Raw genomic sequence first — 12,851 nt, 5'->3', positions numbered from 1 at the left:
GGAGGCACAGCAGATCAAGTCAGGAAGGGGAGGTGGGTGCCCAGGAGCAGGGGGACAGGTGGAAGATGGTGCTGAGGTGGGTGGAAGGAGAATACTGCGGGGTGGTTAATTTAGCTGCTTTTCTGTGGAGTGAAAGGATCGAATGGGGAGTCGAAGGAGACGAGGTCAGGGAGTGAGAAGGGGATGCATTCTGTTGGGCGTTGCAGGTTAGGACAAGGGCCATGGTGAGGGGAAAGCAGCGTAAGGATTTGAGATGGGGCTGGAAGTTGTCAGAACTGCCTTCCAGATGGGCTGGGGTTGGGAAAGCCAGGGCAGGCAGGAGGCTGCAGTAGTGGAGATGAAAGACAGATCAGGGCTTGGACTAGGGTTTTGTTTGACAAAGCCTGGGCAGGACGGGATTTTGTGTAGGAATCTGGTGCTGATGGTGTTAGTGTGGGAGGGAAAGGGGGGGAAAGGTGAAGAGTGCTGTGAGTCTGAAGGAGCAGGGATGATAGTAGCTTTGCTAGTAGAGATGGGGAAGGAGGGGCAGGTTTAGGGGCCAGGGTTCGGTTAATCCTCACAAACCCCTGTGACAGAGGGAAGTATCTCTGTTTTATAGATGGGGAAACTGAGGCACCGAGCAGTGACATGACTGGCCCGTGGTCACACAGCGAGTCCGTGGCAGGGCGAGAAGCAGCTTGAGAGGATCCCAGCTTGCTCTCACTACCCTTCCAGACCCGTGAATTGGAGCCCGGAGACCCTCCTCTGTAAGCACCTGGCCTATTCCCTCCTCTCTAGGATGCCGCAGTCAGGACAGGCCCCCCGTTCCGATTAGTCCAAACCAGGGCTCTCCCTTCTCTGTGTGGCGCGGGAATGAACATGGTCACTGTAATGGGGACCTTCCATCTGTTCAGCTTCAGTGCAGCAGGCTGAACACCCAGGGCCTTCTGGGTAACACTGTGTCCTGCCCTCTGGGCTTCACACCAGCTCCGCTTCCCAGATGTGGCCTCTTGCTCCCTGGGCCAGCCTGGCAAGGGCTGGGAAGTGCTGTTGGCAGAGCCAGCCCGCTCTGCCCTGGCAGGGGACCTCACTACTCATTGCAACCCCTGCTGGCTGCTTGAGGGGTGACGACCAGCTCAGAGAGGGCTGCTACCAAACCTTCCTTGGCCAGAGGCTGCTGGCTGGGATGGGTTCAGAGAGGATTAGGGGCATGGTTAAAAGGAAGGCAGGGTGCAGGAAGAGCTGTAAGGGATGAAGGTAACTGCGTGGGGGGGGTGTGGAAATGAAGGAGGGATGTGTCTTCTACAGAAGATAGTGCAGTGAGAGCCTGAGTAGAGAGATCAGTAATGCAGCAAAATATTTATGATTATAATTGGGAATACCAGCCACTGCACCACCCACCCTCAGGGAGAGAAACCAGGAGCCCTCCGAGCATCTTCCTACCAGGTGCCAGACCAGATCCCCCCTCCCCAGGGCTGCAAGCTGCTCCATCTCCTCTTAGGACCCGCTCTCCCCCATCCCTTCCCCGGGAACACGCTTTTGGGAAGCTGAGCGGGGCGGGTGGGGGGGGGGGATCTGACCTTAGCAGGTTTCCTTGCCCACCCCTTCCCCCGCGATGCCTGAACCGCAGCCTGGCCACCGCTCCTGTGATGCAGGTAGAAACTGGCAGGTGGGAACCAGGCGCGGGGCTCCCTCCAGCCGCAGGGAGCGGGAGGGCGACGGAGATGCAGCATCCCTTTTGCAAAACTATCACCCACGCAGGGAGGTCGCTGCAGGCGAAAGCCCAAGCCTTGCCCCCTCCAATCTCCAGTTTGGGAGGGGGGAGGAGGAGAAAGGTGCCCAGCTGCAGCACAGCGGGTCCTGCCTGCACGGGGACAGCTCCCTGCCCCCCCCCAAGTCCCGCCTGCAGCGAGCACCGCAGGGATCTTTGCTCCCCGGCCAGCAGCCCGGCGCGCAGGGGGCTGGGGTGGGGCGGGCGGTGCATTTCCCTGCCGGCGGCCAGGCGCTTACCTGGGGCGTCCCCGTCGGTGCACAGAGCAGCCGCCCCCCGCTGACAGGTGCAAGGCGGGAAGCAAGGCCGGGCGCGAGGCTCCTGCGTCCGCCGGCGGAGCTCGCAATGAAGCAGCCGCGCCAGGACTGCGGGCGAGGCGCGCGCTCCCTGCCGCCTCCCGCAGCCGCCCACCTCCTCCTGCCGCTGGTTTCCATGGCAACTGGGTAATGCTCAGTACCTCCAGCCCCCCCCTCCTCCCCGCCCCCCCCCCCCCGCGGGCACCGGTGCCATCCGCCGTGCGTCCTTGGGCACTGTCACGCGAGCTGCGGAGACCCGCACACTGGCGGGCGTGCACTCGCGTGTGACCCTCCTGCTCACACCCGCCCACGCCTGTGTGAAGTGTACGCTCACATGAGCACGGGCCGGTGCACAGCCCTCATGCGTGCACCGGTGAGCGTGTCTGTATGACCAGGCTCGCCCTGCCCTGCCCTGCCCCCCCCCCCCGCGCCACCTTCACACTCACCTGGGCCTGCGTGTGCAGACACGGGAGTTACAAATGAAACACGCGCTCAGGCAATCACAGCGACAAATGGAGGGGGATGGAATGCGGGGTTCTGACCTGTTTGGGTTCATTGGGCTGCACTAATCAGCTGAATGTTCGAGCCCTGGTAAGGAAGGGATGAATGGCTCGCCGGGTATGGCCAGGCACTCTGCACATTTCCCTTTATGCAGCTCTACCCATGCACCTCCTTGAACATCTGGACAGACGGGGAGCTCTGCCTGTGCACATTATTCATGACCCGTGCTCCCCCCTGACATTCTGGCTGCCCTACTCAACGTCTGTCCTGAGCTGCTGTACCAGTCCTGGGCCCGCACGGCCCTACGAATGCCACCTTAATGCTGACTCTCAGCATCCTCTGCTATTCCAGCCATGGGCCTATTCTGCCCAGAGACTGCCGGCTTTGCCCAGTTATCCCAGAGGGCATCGTAGTTCTTGTGATCTAGCCAAAGGCTCGCGGAGGGCTAGGCTGAGACCCACCAAATGCCTTTCACCTGTGACCGAAGGCATTTTAACAAATGGCTCCATGGAGAAAGCACAGTGAACTGATCCAGTGCCTCGTCTGACCCCTGGTCATCACTTTATTTCATGATCCTCATGGTGCATCAGCATTGCTAAATATATATGCAATCAGCCTTAAAAGGGGGGGAGCTTGGACCTCACACCAGTGAGACAATTTAGAAACCCTGCTGTGTTCCTCAGCATTTTGGGAGCACCCCAACTCTGCCTGACCGTGGCTGTTAGCGTTAAGACCTAGTCAACGGCTTCTACGGTTGGAAGGCGCTGCAACATCAGGTTAGTTTTGTCCCAGACGCTCGTTCTCCAGGGAGAGTGCAGGCATTGCTCGTGCCCTATTTACAGTCAGTGCTGGGAATCCCAAGTGCACATGTGCTAGGCACCAGGCAATAGGGCTGAACAGGCATCTGGGCTCCTTGTTTAATGCTGGTAGGCCAGAACTCTCTTCTCGCCAGAGAGCTCGCTCAGTGACAATCTGCCCTGCTTCTGTGTCTGGCTTGCAGTTCTAATCAGATCTTGCCGGGAAGGGAGCAGAGAGGGATAAACTCTCTCCAGGGGTAGGGATTCCATCTTAAAGTCTTCCATGTGGGAAGCCAGATGAGTGGAAATGGAGCATCAAGTGGTGCATCCTCACTGTTAGCGGGTGACATCCCCTCTGCCTGTTCCTTCCTTTGGGGCTACCCAGATTGGAGCGAAAGGGCCAGGGGCAATATTTGGAGAGGGAGCCTCCCTCAATAAATAAAATCCACTTTAAACAGAGTTGGGCCTGGAGCCAAGCTTCCCCAAAGTGCAGGGGTGTCCAAGTTGAGGGCCTGTCTCCAATCCTGTCTGGAGACTGGGTGCTGAGTGCATTGGGGCTGCATTTCTTTAGATTACTGGAACAGGTGCCAGAGAAAACCATGAAAAAATGGGTGTTTATCACTTCAAAAGGTTTTCTCTCCCCCCACCCCACTCTCCTGCTGGTAATAGCTTATCTAAAGTGATCACTCTCCTTACAATGTGTATGATAATTAAGGTAAAATGGCCCACCTTGATTATCATACACATTGTAAGGAGAGGTTTCAGAGTAACTGCCGTGTTAGTCTGTATTTGCAAAAAGAAAAGGAGTACTTGTGGCACCTTAGAGACTTAATAAATAAATAAATTGGTTAGTCTCTAAGGTGCCACAAGTACTCCTTTTCTTATTGTAAGGAGAGTGATCACTTTAGATAAGCTATTACCAGCAGGAGAGTGGGGTGGGGGGAGAGAAAACCTTCTGAAGTGATAAACACCCATTTTTTCATGGTCTGTATGTATAAAAATATCCTCACTGTATTTTCCACAGTATGCATCTGATGAAGTGAGCTGTAGCTCACGAAAGCTTATGCTCAAATAAATTGGTTAGTCTCTAAGGTGCCACAAGTCCTCCTTTTCTTTTTGCAAATACAGACTACCACGGCTGCTATTCTGAAACCTGTTACAGTGTAGCTTGTAAATAGGGATCATATCACCTACTGCATGGGAATCAGCAGCCAGGCTGCAGGAGGAGCCTTATTCAGTGGGCAGCCCTGTGTTTGCTGCAGATATAAAGACCCATCAGATGCCTTTAAAGCGCTGCTGAGGGAGACCCAAACCGGAGCCATCCTTTCGGAGAATCTGATGCAGCCTCATCACTGATGTCACTTATCTGCGTTAAGGCATGCTAATGTATGCAGGAAACAACAGCCCCTCCTGTGAATAACCTGGTACATGTGCCAGAGGAAGCAACACTGGTTCCTCTTCTCCAGGCCCGGGCAGGTGAAAAGGGGCCTGCATAGCTCAGGGGATTGGTAATAGGCTAGAGAAAATTTTGTCTCTTTAAATCGCAAGTGTGAATCCAGATCAAGCTGGTATTGAGGAAATTTTATGACCATCTGATCACTGCTTGGTAGCCTGTGTGAAGTGAGGTTGGTGGTTCTGAGTCCTGATCCCAATGCACGGGTGCCCCGATCATCACATCCGGTCCTCTAGCCAGTCTCTGAGATGATGGTGATGAGCTCTAGAGATGGTTCCTTCAGGCCAGCACACGAGCAGGGGGTGCTGCTGGGGAAGCTTGCCCTGCTGCTGCGCATCCAGGAATGTCAAGCCAGCCCACTTCACCAGCCAAAGGAGAGGGGCCCACAGAGGGGCCAAGAGGCTCAAAAGAGAAGCAAGGAGACTCAGCCAGAAGCCTACAGAATCCATCTTCCAAACAAGGAGCCAGTACACCAGGCTGGGATTGGGCCATAGGGGCTAACCCTAGTGGCAGGGTGAATCCTGGCAAGAGGGGCTGAGACCCATGCAGGGAAGATATTCTGCTGCAGACAGGAGCTGGGACAATGTCCCCTCTGCTCTAAAGCTGCTTTAATGCCTCTCTCTCATGTTCCTGCCTGGCTAACGGGAGGTACGGAGGAAATTAAAGCCAGTAAGAGGCTGGCCTTTTAGGCTGAGCAATAGAACCTGCCATAATGAAGCTGTTCAGAGGGCCGGAGTTGTTTTGTTGTTCAGGAGCTTTAAGATCAAGCTGCCCTAAGAACATAAACCGGGTCCTGTGTGGCTCCTTTCTCAATCGCAGTCTCATCTTTCTTCCGAAGAGCACATTTGACTTCCTAATGAGCGGTCCTCTCTGTCTTCAGCACCCTTCAGCTGGCCTGCTGCTTCCCACCCTCCTTATTTCAGCTGAGACACTCAGGCTGTCATCCACTCAACATACACAAAACACCAAACGCAGACAAGCCGGTGTCCTTGACTTGCACTTGCCCCCGGCTGCTACTCTCCTCCCCAGAGGTGGTTGCATTTCAGCAGCACTCGGCATATAGCGAATCTCAAGTTGAGGATCTTTCAGGATGAAAGGTGCTTTAGAAATGTAAAATGCCATTATTCCAAGGAATCTGTTTAGCTTAGGGTTTTATACTGTTGCCCATAACTATTGCTGTCCAGATACTACAGTGAAGTCCCTGGTGGGCATGAGGTGATGTTGCAAACTTGACAGCGTGTGGGTTCAGTTACAGATCTGGGTTAGAGACCCAAGGTTAGCGAGATTTAACAAATTCTTTAACAAACTCCACCAGGTTCTATTTGCCTCTCCCGCCATCACCAGCCATGGAGATTCTGAAATGAGAAGTTATCGGCCAGTTCGAGACAGGAGGCAAAGTAGAATGGAGTTCCCTTGCCCATAGGTGGGTTGCTTAGGCCGGCAAATGCTCCGTTGGACCAGCAGAGCCAGAAGATCTGAGACGAAGGTACAAGACAAAGAGCAGTGCTGGGCAGAAGAGGCTACGTGTATATCATCACTTTCCTGGGGAATGTCACTGCTCAGGCCACGCAGGGTTTGCTCGGAGCTTTCTCCTCACTGATTGGATCCTCAGTCCACCTCCCTGTGCTATACTCTTCGTATTCACTCTCCATGTCTCCACTTGGAACTGTCAGGCCTAGGGGCTGCACACCTCCCTGCCATTTGGCCATACAGCTGCCACTTCATTCCACAGCCTCTGGCTTGGGAGACTGCACCTTGCTGTTGGGTGTCTCCGGCTTCATGGATTTAACCTTCTGTGGGGAGGAGGACCGAGGGTTTGCAGCAGAAGTCTGTCACCTCGTCAGGAAGCAGGAGGAGAACTTAGGGTTGGGTGATGAGCCTTCTCAGAGCAGGCTTTCCTCTCCTGGGTATTGCTGTGGCCCAGTTCCCTTCTCCCAGAGGATGCCTTCCCAGTCTACAACCCTTGGCACATGCCTGTGGTAGGGCCCGAGACTGGCTTAGGAGGGGCTGCTGCAGGGCAGGAGTGAGGTGTGTTGGCAGATCTGTTGGGGAGGGGATTCTGGAACTGGCCTTGCAGGGGCGCTGCAGCTCAAGACAGACGGCAAAGAACTGTATGGGACGCCTTCACTGCACCTATTGAATTGTATGAGTAAATCCTGGTGTCCACGCAGGCAGGGGTCCAGCACTGCCATAATCCCAGAGTTTTGGCAACTTGCAAAAGCTCAGGCAAAACTAGCTGCTCCTAGGGGTGCTCAGGTTACGAACATATGGCTGGCTGGGGCAGGGGCTGCCACATAAAGGAACCTACTTAATGAAGGTGGAATTCAGGCACCAAAGGGGTGGGGATGGGTTTGTTTTGTTTGCCAACAGTGACTCACGCACAACTTCCTCGTTAGCCCTGTCACTGGGTCAGCTTCCTAAGAAGACAGGATAGGAGAGGGGGAGGGGGAGGTTCATACTCCAGCTTCTGAGACCCGTGTAGCCCACAGGGAACGCCAGCCCAGTGGCAGGCCCTGATCTGTAAGGCAACCCCCAGTTTAACATTGGTGGTCAGGCTCTGCTGGCTGTCTGGGTGCATGGATCAGGGAGGGAAGAAGGGAAGGAGTGATGAGGACACCAAATAATGAACCTTGCATGGTCTCTCTAACACCCATCTGATTTATTCTTCAAACGTGCCATCCTAGACTGTCTAAGAGATGCATGATCTGGACATCAGTGACAGATGATCTGGGCTGACTCTTTTCCCATCTCTGCTACCCTCAGCTCTGGCTCCCATTTGATCCTGCAGGCAGGAGACAAGAGAACACAGCCCAGAGCTTGCCATAAATCCAAGGGCGAAGGCTGCGCAAGCTCTGTACTGCACCCAGGCCAGGGGCAGATCACGCTTGTGGGTGACTCTCGGGCCCCTTGGGTCATTCTGGGACTTTGCTGCCCTTCTCCCCCAGCCCCCTCCATCTTCCAGCCAAGGATGTGCACAGCCAGCCAGCTGCCAATCCCAAGAGCCCTCTCCCTCTTGCAGCAAAAATGCAAACGCAGGGCTATTTGCATCTCTAATTAGGAACAGTGGATAATTGGGCCCGCTGCAGCGATTACTCAGAAAGCGAGCCATTGTGAAGGGCTCCGGCTCGGCTCCGGCACTGTGCAGGTGCTGCCAGAAGCCTGGCTCCCACCAAAACAATCTGCCTTTTGTTTGCTAATAACCGGCCCTAAAGGCATCCTCCAGAGCTCCTTCCGGGGAAGGGGCACGGCCTGGGACATAAAGGACTCGATTTTTCTGGCAAACTGGCTGGCTGCACAATGCTCTGTGGAATGCTCTGTGTTTGTGAGGGCTGGAAAAGAAACTCCCTTGTTGCCCAAGATCTCAGCTCTGCTACCGATTCCCGCTGGGGGGGCCCTAGGCTCAGGTTCTGTTGGCCTGGGCCTTGTGCAGTGATGTCCACCAGAATGGCAGCGTTTTGCACACACTTTGCAGTGGTGAAAATGATTGCCTAAGGTGCAGGGCAATGGTGAACTGAGCCCTTGGTTTGCAAACTGCTTGCTTCTTAAGGGGTCAGGTTGACAAAGGTATTTAGCACCTAAAGATGCAAGTTGGTGCCTCGTGGCCAAAGCAGGTTAGGGGCCTGACTCCCATTTGAAGTTTGCATGTGTTTCTTTCCAGCAAAAGTTTTTTTTTTTTTTTAATCCTTTGAATGCAAAATTAGCACAGAGAAATTAATCACAGAAGCAGCAGGGCATTCTCAGTTAACCTTAACTCTGCCCTCTCACCCCCATCTCCTATCTGCTTTCTATAACAGGCTGCCACTCTTGCCCTGTCAAACTTAATTGTGCCCTCAGTAATAATACGTAGCACTTCTATGGGTGCTTTCAAGCTGTAGATCAGCAAGCATAGGGGGAGAAATATAGGCACCGAGGTAAAGGAACTCACCAGGCATCAGACAGTGTAGCAGGGCTAGAGATGGGTTTCCTGACTTCTGGGTTTATGCACTATCCACTAGACTGCACTGCTGCCCCAGCCTGCCCACTCCCATTTCCACACAAACATAAACTCTCTCCCTTTACCCATGCTGTATAATACTCAGATCGGATGCTCCTGGGGCCAGGGACTGTATTTTTGTACAGTGCCTAGCACAATGGGGTCCTGGTCCATGACTGGGACGCCTATGCAGTACCACAATACAAATAAATCATAATTAATAACTTTCACCTCCCCTCCAGGCCCATATATGGCAATTGAGCAACAGGCACACAGGATGTGGGAAGATAGGGGTGTCTGTCCTATGTATGAGGATGGGCAGGATACCTTGCTGTTGAGTTGCGATTATAATGAAAGTTTTTAGCACATTTTATAGCATCTCTCTTCCAAGGATCTCTAAGCACTTAGCAGTTTAGTCTCATAACTCCCTTGTGAAACAAGTGAGGGATATAGAAGGCACTTCATTCCCCACCGAAATGCAGCCACCTCTGGGGTGGGATGCAAATGCTTTTTAACCACATATAGCAATACAGAACGCCAGTTTAGCACATGCAGTGAGATCATGCTGTCCATTACGGGAAGCAGAGCGGGATGGCCTGAACTGGAATTTGAGTGGCATGCTGGGATTAGCACTCGTACTCCTGCAGAAAGTGCCACGGGATCGTTAATGATCACGGGCAGTCACGACACCGTTTTATGTGCTGTCCAAAAGCAGCTCCGAGCACCAGGCTGACCTAGGTCAGTACCGATCCAAAGAGGCAAGGGGCTGGCAGATTCGCCAATGCCTGTCTTATAGCGCCACGGTCCTGCCCTCCCACAAACCAACAGGTTCCAGCCTCACTTTGCAAAAAATGCTGCCAACATGGCTGCAGTCAGACTTTTCAGCTTGAAGTTCCCGCTGCCACTGGCAGAAGCGAGGGGGGGAGAAAACTCAAGGAAGGCAAATATCCCTGCGTGTTGGGACGCAGAGGAGTGCTGAGGGACAGTGCTAACATTTCAGCTGTCAAAGCCCGGGTTAGATCACACGTGCAATGAGTTTGGAAGTCTCAGTCTGGAGCGAGATTGTAAGCATTATCTCCCCAGTACCACAAACCATCCGGCCCTGGCATCCCACGGCCTGTGTGTCATAGTGGCTGACGGGAATAAAATGAACTCCATCACGCTCCGGCAGCGTTTATACTTGCAAAGCGCAGAATGCCAGTGCAGTGCAGATCCTCGCAGCGCCCGTCAGTGAGACAATGGGCCCTGCGTATACAAGGCCTTACAGCTGGGTACAGCTTCTCCTGTGTTCCGAAGGGACTCTTGGTCAAATGCCTGGGCCAAAATCCAGGCCCCTCATGTTAGTGATGTTAGGAAGCAAGATCTGTTCCAGCCCCCTTGTGTTATTACAGGCTTTCCCCAGAGGACTAAGGCTAAGCATTGCTGAAAGTGGCCTCTGATTTTGGGTGCTGGTTTTGAGTGCCCAACGTGAGGCACTTTGGGCATGGTTCTCAGAGGCAGCATGGGGCGCTCACAGTTCCTCTTAATGCCCAGTGGAGTTAGGTGCTTGGTACTTCTGAAATTCGGGTACAAAGGCCCAGAGCTGGGAATGCCGAGCTGGGGATGCTTGCAGGCCTGGGCATAGTTGTGGGGCAATGGAAGCCTCGGGCAGATGTGGAATTTGCACACCCCCACCACGTGTGGCCGCATTGGCCTGGCTGGCTCTGCCTCCCCTCCCCCAATATAGAAGTCAAACTACACCTATGCTTGCAGGTCAGGCTTGATGAGCTTATTTCAGGGCAATGGGCCTCCCCCCTGATCTGAAAGGACCAACGCTAGAGGGCAGGTCAATCCCCTTCCTTGATCTGTCTGCTGGGACTGCCAACAAAGAGGTCAGTCAGTCCCGAAGGCAGAGACTTGTTTATCCGTGGGAACTTTTGTCCCACTCAGAGCTGGACAGAGACTCCCCAAACTTCTTTCCCACAGGCCACCAAGCAGTCGCATGCTGGGCTTGACTGCCGCAGCTGATCCAGAGCTGCGATTTCTTTTCACGAAGGAAAGGAAAGCGGCAGTGGACAGAGGGACACGCACGGCGGGCAGTTCGTTCCAGTTTGAAGAACTCCCCAGTTCAGCATGGGAATCACAGGTCTGCTTTTCAGCTCGTTCTTCTCTACCCTCTCTCTCATGTAGGGTCCCTGCCGGTCTCCGGATATCAAGCGAGCGGAGGAGGTGGTGCCTCGGCAACGGTAACCACGAGACCTCTCCATGTCCCACCGCTCCCCTGGCGCACGGGGCAGGTTGCTATTTATGATGCATGCTTTATGCAGTCCCGGCAGCACGCTGGCCACCAAGCTGCTTGGCTGCTCTAAGCCACGCACCTATTGCAGGTGAAGTGGGAGGCACAGTCAGTACCCGACGCGGACAGCACAGTGATCACGGGTGTGTGGAGGAGTCAGCGTAGAGGAATTTGTCCAGCCGCCTGCCTGTGCTGTATCAGCTCTATGGGCAGGGGACTCTGATTTTCAGGGCTGCTAATCTGGCCCATTTCCTAAGTGCTTAGAATCATAGAATCATAGAATATCAGGGTTGGAAGGGACCTCAGGAGGTCATCTAGTCCAACCCCCTGCTCAAAAGCAGGACCAATCCCCAATTAAATCATCCCAGCCAGGGCTTTGTCAAGCCTGACCTTAAAAACTTCTAAGGAAGGAGATTCTACCACCTCCCTAGGTAACGCATTCCAGTGTTTCACCACCCTCCTAGTGAAAAAGTTTTTCCTAATCTCCAACCTAAACCTCCCCCACTGCAACTTGAGACCATTACTCCTTGTCCTGTCCTCTTATACCACTGAGAATAGTCTAGAACCATCCTCTCTGGAACCACCTCTCAGGTAGTTGAAAGCAGCTATCAAATCCCCCCTCATTCTTCTCTTCTGCAGACTAAACAATCCCAGTTCCCTCAGCCTCTCCTCAAAAGTCATGTGTTCCAGACCCCTAATCATTTTTGTTGTCCTTCGCTGGACTCTTTCCAATTTATCCACATCCTTCTTGTAGTGTGGGGCCCAAAACTGGACACAGTACTCCAGATGAGGCCTCACCAATGTCGAATAGAGGGGGATGATCACGTCCCTCGATCTGCTCGCTATGCCCCTACTTATACATCCCAAAATGCCATTGGCCTCATCCTGCCCTCAGCAAAGCTTCCATTGGCTTGAATGGGGCAGGAAAAAGGCCTTACTTTTGCACACTCCAAGCCCTGGTTGTCTGCTGTGTGGCAATGCAGGTCGCCGGGTTGGTCGGGAAAGCGTTTCCTTCCAGACTGGGACAAGCCAACTCCCGGCTCTGCCTGCATCGCTCACACCTGACCTTACAGCGTGGCAAAGGAGCACTTAGCATCCTGCGAAGCTGCTGAAATATGGCTCTGTTCACTGAGACATACAGGGGGTGCTGCACCGCGCACCTTTCTGAGGAGCAGAGAACCTCGCTCGGTTGCTCCCAGATCTGTGTCCATGGCATGGCTGGGCCCTCTGCTGCACATGTCATGCCTTTCCCAGCTAGCATGGTTCACTAGCCACCTTTCCACACATAGGAGAAACCTAAAGGTAGCCTATGCTGCCGGAGAATTGGTTAGTGATTCCTCTCACACCCAGATGCCCTTAGGGCTTTCGGAGAGCACTGCAAGGGTCATGCTTCTTGGAGTGAAAATTGAGCCTTTCTTTCTTCTTCTGGGCCTGACTGTGTTATTTAAAGGGGCACAGCACCAAACTACTGGAGCACCTGGATCTCCGTGCCTGACCCTTGTATTGGCACACAACAGCTGTCGTAAGCATTTCACAAATGGCAGTTGTATTTGCTGGTTGCAACACCTGGGACAAAGTCTTTAGATTAGATCTGGTGCAGACAGTGCTGTCTACAAAGTTTTCTTCCTAGTTTGCACATGGAGCTAGGTGCATTCCAGTTGCCCTGGCTCAGCCAGTTCTCCCAGCTCCATCCTACAATGCCTTGCCTTCCACCTGGAAACTACATTGGATCCCTTGTGCTAAGCCAGCGTTTCTCAACCTTTTTGATACAAGGGACCAGCCTGCTACCTTCCTAAATGGAGTCAG

At 53.7% G+C, this 12,851-nt stretch overlaps 1 protein-coding gene across 2 annotated transcripts in view; it reads right to left on the bottom strand.

The window, feature by feature from the left end:
* PACSIN1 (protein kinase C and casein kinase substrate in neurons 1) overlaps nucleotides 1–12,851 on the bottom strand; it is a 58,946-nt gene that overhangs the window by 39,601 nt on the left and 6,494 nt on the right. Inside the window, exon 1 of one of the 2 annotated variants that reach the window (XM_048826551.2) lies at nucleotides 1,990–2,142. The exons of the other annotated variant lie outside the window; for it this stretch is intronic. The gene's annotated coding sequence lies outside the window, so the exon portion shown is untranslated. Of the gene's footprint in view, nucleotides 1–1,989; nucleotides 2,143–12,851 lie in introns of those variants that run through there. 2 annotated transcript variants of the gene reach the window in all.

This window comes from Caretta caretta, chromosome 21, assembly GCF_965140235.1.
Source record: "Caretta caretta isolate rCarCar2 chromosome 21, rCarCar1.hap1, whole genome shotgun sequence".
NCBI classification, from domain to species: domain Eukaryota; kingdom Metazoa; phylum Chordata; order Testudines; family Cheloniidae; genus Caretta; species Caretta caretta.
This window is presented reverse-complemented; position numbering and strand designations above follow the sequence as displayed.